At 46.0% G+C, this 7,561-nt stretch overlaps 1 non-coding gene across 1 annotated transcript; it reads left to right on the top strand.

Annotated features, from left to right (window-relative positions):
• The first annotated feature begins 7,212 nt into the window (after positions 1-7,212).
• LOC148004826 (U7 small nuclear RNA) lies at positions 7,213-7,273 on the top strand. The gene has a single exon (XR_015626216.1). It is a non-coding gene; the product is annotated as a U7 small nuclear RNA (small nuclear RNA).
• The last annotated feature ends 288 nt before the right edge of the window (positions 7,274-7,561 follow it).

A 7,561-nucleotide genomic window follows, 5' to 3' on the forward strand; every position in this document is an offset into this window, starting at 1 on the left:
ATGGATGTGATAGGAAACCTGGAAGGGGCTGAGGTCTGAAGTCTTCTGAAGTGGGTTAACTGGGTCGCTCTTACCTCCCAAAGAAGTTAAGGAGTTTGTGCTAGTGAGGAGGAAATTGGGAACAAGCTATTCTTCCTTGTGAGGCTGGCTTGATAGGTCCTGAGAATTCTTGCACCCAAGGCCATCTGGCTATTGGCAGTAGAGGTGGGATGGAGGATAGGGTCAATGCACCTATTTTCTATTTTTCTCTTCTAGTTAAATACAAACCAAATAACAAAAGTAATGCTGAACCTCTCAGGACACGTGGTACCAGCATCTGGGTGGGTGTGCTGAGCTCTGGTGAAACTCCTCAGGAGATGGGGCCACAGCAGGGGAATGTTTAACCAGGGAGGGAACAGGGAGATCTGTATTTCCCAGAGCCCAAGCCTCAACAGTGACCTTGAGCATTCCAGAAAATGCTGAGCAGGGTTTTTGCTGCTCCGAGACTCTTTTACTGTCCAACCCAGACCTGGGCTTCAGTCAGAGCTTCTTCCCTTTGTTCTCACAGCAAGGGTCTCCAAGAAATGATGCAGGGGCCTTGCAAATCCAGGTCAGAAGTATCTGGAGGTAGGGTCACTCTTTCAAAGATGGAGACACTAAGTAGACACACAATAAGGCTGTGTCACCTTAGCCAAGGAGATGTAGAAAGCTAGAGCCTGGCTGCTGGTCACAGCCTCTTCTTCCCTTCCCACCAGCCCTGCTGCTGTCCCACCAACAGAAGTAACCTTCACAGAAGACCCTCAGGACTTCTGTTGCAACATGTAGCTGGTTCAACACTAAATTCTCATCTGAAGATGGTATTATCTACTGTATCCTCATCAGAAGGCAAGAAAGATCCTGTCTCTTGTCTCTGTAATCAGGATAACCCCGTCACAATGCCCTACCACCATGTCTTTATAGTAGGAGTTTCTGAGAGTTTCTTTGCAATCCCAGGCACAAACTAGGAGGTGGACTTCATCTCCTGATGCAGCACATACCTTGCTTCCAGATTCATCTTTCTATGATTATTTGAGAGGGAGTGTAGGAGAGAGTTTAGCCTGTACAAAGACCCCAAGGCAGGAGTATACCCAGTCACTACTAGGAAGCTGAAGGAGGCTACAATGACCTCAGTGGAGACCACAGTGAGTGACATGGCAGGGCATTGGTTGGTATGACTGCTATGAGTATGTCTGGTAGTCGATTCACAGGGATACCATCTAAGTGTGAACTCAAGACCACAATTATACTATTTTCTTCTATACTTACGTCTTACTTAGTGTTTCACTGCTGCAAAGCGAAACTGTGACCATGGCAACTCTTATAAAGGTAAGTATTTAATTGGGGCTTGCTTATATTTTCAGAAGCTTAGTCCGTTATCTGTGTGGCAGAAGTATGGTGGCATGCAGACAGATGAGAAGCAGCCAAGAGTTATACATCTGGGGCTACAGGCAACAGAAAGAGAAAGGCATTGGGTCTGGCTTGAGCATCTGAAACCCCAAAGCCTACCCTCAGTGACACACTTCCTTCAACAAGGCAACACCTACTCCAGCAAGGTGACACCTCCTAATCTAAGTTACACCACTCCCTAATGACCAAGCATTCAAATATATGAGCACGTGGGGACCATTCCTGTTCAAACCACCACAACATACAGGTCTATGGTAAAATTCAATCAATCAATAAATTAGACACAATAGGAGACTGACAACAAGAAATAATAGACCAGGGCGATTGAGACAATATGTGATATCAAACAGTGGCCAGTTTCACTACATTTACACTTTGTAGTGACCATCAGTAGCACAACAAAGGGAGCTGACGCACAGTCACTGTCAGGACTCAGCACTCCACCTGATAACAGGAGTGATCACAAAGTGATGGGGGCTACTGTATACACTGAGTGACGAATGTCTGTGGACATAGTCAGCAGGCAAGTAATGGGGGTGAGAACATTCAGTAAATGATTAATGGCATCTGGGTATGGAGTGTGGATGAATTAGACAGAGCTGATTATATCCCAGGTGGAGCAGGCCAGTGAGCAGGTACAAGATTTCATAATGCTACACAGAACAGGGCAGCGCTGAAAACTTACTGATTGCTTGCTCCCAGAATCTCCTACTTAATGTTTTTAAAATGCAGTGAGTGTGAAAAACCAAAGCTTTTCTGCAGAAAGCAAAACTGTTGGAAGGGATCACTGTGCCATAGACATGGGCCTTAGGCCAGAGAACTGTACCCTTCTTAAAGTGCAGGCAGAGCTGGTTTCTTCTGAGACCTCCAGCTCACCAATGGCGCTTCTGTCCCTATGTCCTTCTCTGTATCCATAAGTATTTTGGTCTTCTCTTGCTAAGACATCATTCAGAATGGACTAGGGCACTCTCGTGATCCTTTGATTGACTTTTTTTCTCTTTCTTTTTTCTTCTTTTTTCTTTTTTTTTTTGGAGCTGGGGACTGAACCCATGGCCTTGCACTTGCTAGTCAAGCACTCTAGCACTGAGCTAAATCTCCAACCCCCCTTTGATTGACTCTAAAGGTCCTCTTTCCAAAGGCAATTATGTTCTGAGGAGGGGTTAGAGTTTCAACACATAACTCTTGGGGATACAGATCTGCCCATACAGGCAAGGCCTAGTAGAGTGACCTGATAAATTATTCTAAATTGAACTGAGGCCAGCGGAGGAGAGGTTCAGAGGAACAACATACTATTTCTATAAGATTCTCTTGGCTGATGTTGTGACTAGTAACAAAGGAAGTCTTTTTGAACTAAAGGAAAGGCCCCAAACGTGAACCTTAGGGAGATCGTGATGAGGGATCATAGTGGGGTATTGTTGGCAGGAAAATGTCTGGCATTTGGTATTTTGAAAATAGAAATGGCCGTCCAGGTGGACGGGTGACTAGACACAGAATGTGAGAGAAAAAAATGATCAAGGTCACACAATCTCAGCAGTTTCTACCCTTAGTGGCTTTGGGGACAGCACTTCATGTCATTTGGAAGAATAAGGAGACATGGTTGCCTGCTAGTGGTGAACACAGAGGTAACAGATCCTTAGGGTGCCCATGGTAATGGCACAGCAAGTGGATCTCCTCTAGTCTGAGAATGATTGGTTCAACCCCGTAGGATGCCTCCTGGGCCTTGGAATCTATGCTAAACCCAGGGACTTATCAGATTACAAACTGCATCTGCCCCTCCAGTCATATCCTCCTTCATGCTTCAATCTCATCTCTTTGGGTTATGTGTGGTACTCCACACCATCCTTCAAGTATGGAATATATCCCATGCTCTGTGATGGGATAGTGTACAGTTGGAGACTGCAATGCTGGCTCTGGCCGTGTGATCCTGGCCCATCCCTTTACCTCTGATGATAACATGGGGATGGTCATGACCAACCCATGAGCTCCTGTGAACAGGAGATAAACTTCTATAATGGTTAACTAGGGACAGAACATTTTATCAGCCATTAGCTATTATCTAAATTCTACATGTGACCAAAGTGAAAGGTACTAACCCTTTGCTCACTCCCCATCCCCAAGACCTCTCACAGGCTAGAAGACCAGTTGTGCAGATCACATGGGTTTGTTTGCTGCACACCACTTGCCTCCAGCTGAAGTCTTCTGGACCAGTTTGACTCACTTTTGGTACTCTCACTACTACATTTCACAGTCGTCTTCTCTATATGGGACACACTCTGTCACAAGATGATGTCCTGAAGAGTCACATCCTTTCTTGCAACTGTAGGCCAAGTCATAGGCTTCCATCAACCTTTCTTCTTAGGATGTCATCAACTTCCCCCATTGATGCCCAGCCACTCACTCCTATTCCATCATCATGGCCACATGATGTTCAGCATGGCACAGATTGATATAGACTCTAAGTATTGAATAAGATCAAATCTCAGAGTGGTAAATCATTCTGAGGTCATCTGTTACATCCCAGTGATATCTAAACAGCTCTCCCCTGCCTCCAGCCAGAACAGCTGCTCAGGCCGAGCACCAAGAGTGCTAGCACAGGGAGACAGAGAAAGAGCAGACATGGGTATTTGCTCCCTCTGCTTCCTGCCACTGTGATGGGAGCTGCTCTGCCTGCCACGCTGTCCTGCCATGAAGGCTGAGCCCTCTGAAACTTTGAGTCAAATTAATATGCCCCTATGAAACTGTTTACTGAAGTTATTTCACCAGTGTCAAGAAAATAAATAACACACAGCTTCAGGTGGCCCATAAACATACCTGTGTTCCTTTCTCTACTTTGTGTTCCACCCCATAAACCCCATAAATTAACACACACACACTCACACACACACACACACACACACACACACACACACTTGCACATACACATTAGTGCACACACATATACATGTACATACACCAAGTGTGCTTGCTTCTGTGCATGCACCAATGTTTTTAGTAAAAGTTGTTAGTCCTCACTTGACAAGGAGAAGTTAGCCTCTCCATCTACACTGAATCAGGGACAGAGGGGACTGGGACAAGAGTGTGGCTGCCACTGGGCTTGAAACAGCAGCTCTGCAGCTATCCCTGTCTTCTGGCTTCAGATGATGAGGATCTGATTTCAGATCCACATGCAGACAGCCTCTTAGGCAACCAAGCGAGCCATCTCCCGAATCTCTCCATCTCTTTGTTTGCCTGGTTTGTTGGTTGGAGTGTTGGCATGGAGTAGAGGCTCTCTTGTACATATGTGGAAATGAAACCCCTTTTAGTGACAATGCAAATCAATCAGTGACAGTGATTGCACTTGTCTAATCCTTGGTGGTTGCCTATCCCTAGAGAGATAGTCACTCACTGTCACTTGGGCTGGGGTCTCTTCCCTTGACCAATCTCAGAGCAGCTGCCAGTAGCCCCACCACATGGCCACTCAGTCAGCTGCCCTGGGTCAAATCTGGAATGTGTTGTTCTGCTGTGTAATTAACAGTATTCACTTTTAGGGCCTGACTTGGGACTGGGTGCCAAGAGAATTCCTGAGGGGTCAGAGGGAACATGTTTACAGGCAGGAAATTCCTGCCAGGAGTGCTTGGTCTGTGCCCTCATGCTCAGTTGCTCAGCAAGCCTCCCCAGACCCTGCTGTGTGCCAGGCCTGGAGAGCCACAGAGGGGTTGGGGGAGGAATGAGCCATAAGAGGACAGCTGTGGGAAAATCAGTGACATCAAGGAGTCCAGGGCATGGGGGATGGGAACAGGTGACACAGAGGGTGGCTCCTCGGACCCTGAGCACCAATGCCTATCCCCTTTATGCTGGAGTGTGAACCACTTGCAAAGATACTCCTCAAATCCAAAGAGCATTTTTAAAAACAAAACTAACTCATTCTTTCTTCCTTTCAAAACTACAAAGTGCAGTGAAGTGTGTGTGTTCATCAACACAAGGTCCTCAGAAATCATCTACTTGGTCTGTGAACGTTTCTGTTCCTGGCATTTTCTCCCAGATTTCAGAATAACAGCACCCATGAAAGTTTATAGCACCGGAAGCGCACCCAAGCCTCATAAGGAAGCCCATGGATGTACTCTACACAGTGCTGATGGGCATACGTGCCCATTGTACACAGCAAGGGACTGGTCACTCAAGAAGTGGTCACTCTAAACAGGAAGGAGGGGGCGAGTCGGGGTTCACAATGGAACACCTGGATCCTTTTCTGCGCACTTGCTTAACCCAATAGCAGAGAGTTCAATAACCACCTTCATCAGTAGCCAAAATTTGCTTGAGTCCACCCTCTGTTGTTATCAACGGAACAAGTAGTACTGAGTGTGGTATCCTTGCCCATATCGCAACCCTAGTGAGGCGAAGGCAGGAGGATTTAGAGGTCAAGGCCAGCCTAGAGTACTTGAGACTTTGTTTCCACAAAGCCTGTCTACTAAACAAACACAAGAGTAAGAAACTGTGGTTGGACAGTTTCTGTCAACTTCCCACAATGAAGAGAAAACTGAGAAGAGAGCCTTATTGAGGAATTACTTAGATCAAGTTAGTTTGTATCTTGTGTGAGGGAGTTCTTTTAATTGTTAGTTGAGGTGGGTTGATCCATTCTCCAATGGGCGATGCCATTTCGTGGCCTGGGACCTGGACAGTTTTGATGAAACTTAGCTGAGTACAGAAAAGCATGCAAACAAAGTTGCCTTTATCCTTTCTCAGTCCTTAACCGTGGGTGCCTGTGACTAGCTGCTTGAATTCCTGCCTTACCTTGTCTGAAATGGTGGGAAGAGCTGAATTTGGGGATCAGAGGGGGTAGAGCTGGTATCCTGGCTTCTACTCCCCATCAGGGAGTCCCAGCATTCCTTCACCCACTGTTCTCTATGGTACAGGACTTTCTTCATGTCTGCCTCGCATAGCCGGGCGCTCACAGGGGATGCTGTTCTAAGGCAGCAGTGATGATGCATCAGGAGCATGTGGAGACTGGAGGGGGAAGGGCTGTGAGGAATAGTCATAGAAAAACACACATGGTCTGTCCCCTAAGCTGGCAGTAGCTCCACCTACTGAGGTGTAGAGCCTACCACCAACTCCGTCCACAGTCCAGCATGACCGTGTAAGGGACAGTATGACAGTATAGCTTCCTGCCCCTGGAACAGAGCCAGCAGGGCATGGGCCTCCAGGGTTGTTGATGGCAGCTGTGGACGTAAGGCCTGTTTGTATAATACTGTACATATTTCCAGCTTCCTCTGAAGAATGCCCTCCTTGCTAACATTTATGTTTCCATGATAATTAGAAGTACCATGAGTCCAGGATGCAATGTAAATTGTATAAGGAGCTTCAGAGATCTAAAAGAACGGAGGTAGCTACACTATGAGGCAGCTTGTCAGAAAGACAGACAGATACAAATTCAGGCAGATTCCTGAGTTCAACGCACAGAGGGAATTTAGGTCCAGCAGTGGTTGGAATGGTAATACCAGGGCAGGGCCCCACCCAGCTATCTTATGTCTGTGCCTGTGCTTGCTGTCTTTTCCTAAGAGTCAAGGGGCTAAGGTCATGGAATGCTGGTTCCTGGAGTGATCAAGAAGGAACCTGGAGTAAATATCTATTGATAGGTACATTTAAAACCGAGCTTTTCGTCTGCCTGAGATAAGCTAGCAGACAGCAATTGCGGTTCTTTTTAGACATTTTCCCTAGGGAAGGCAGAGCTATCTGCAGCTAATTGGAGAGCAACCACAGCTCTTTTAGAATTGTTTTTTTCTAGCAGCTATCCAGAGAAGGCAGTCTGAAGAGTGATTGCAGCTCTATTAGAAAATTTTTCTGGCTTTCTGATTTTGATTGGAAAACCCAAGAATTACTTTCAGAATTTTTTCCAAAAGGATTTTTGACTTGGTTGGAAGTTTCGAGAATTTATTATAGCAACTTTTCTGACCAGAGAGCTTTTAGAATTTTTATTAGCAGAGAGAACTGTCTCAACCAGAGGCCTGTATGGAGAAGAAAGCTAGCTGTCTCAAACAGAGACTTTTTATTATTATTATTTTTTTTGGTGTTTTAGAATAGTAAGAAAAAGCTGTCTAGCGCAGAGCAGAACACAGAGCAAACCGAAAGTCATCTCGAACAGAATACAGGGCGTCAGTTT

Source organism: Rattus norvegicus, chromosome 7, assembly GCF_021556685.1.
Source record: "Rattus norvegicus strain SHRSP/BbbUtx chromosome 7, alternate assembly SHRSP_T2T, whole genome shotgun sequence".
NCBI lineage: Eukaryota > Metazoa > Chordata > Mammalia > Rodentia > Muridae > Rattus > Rattus norvegicus.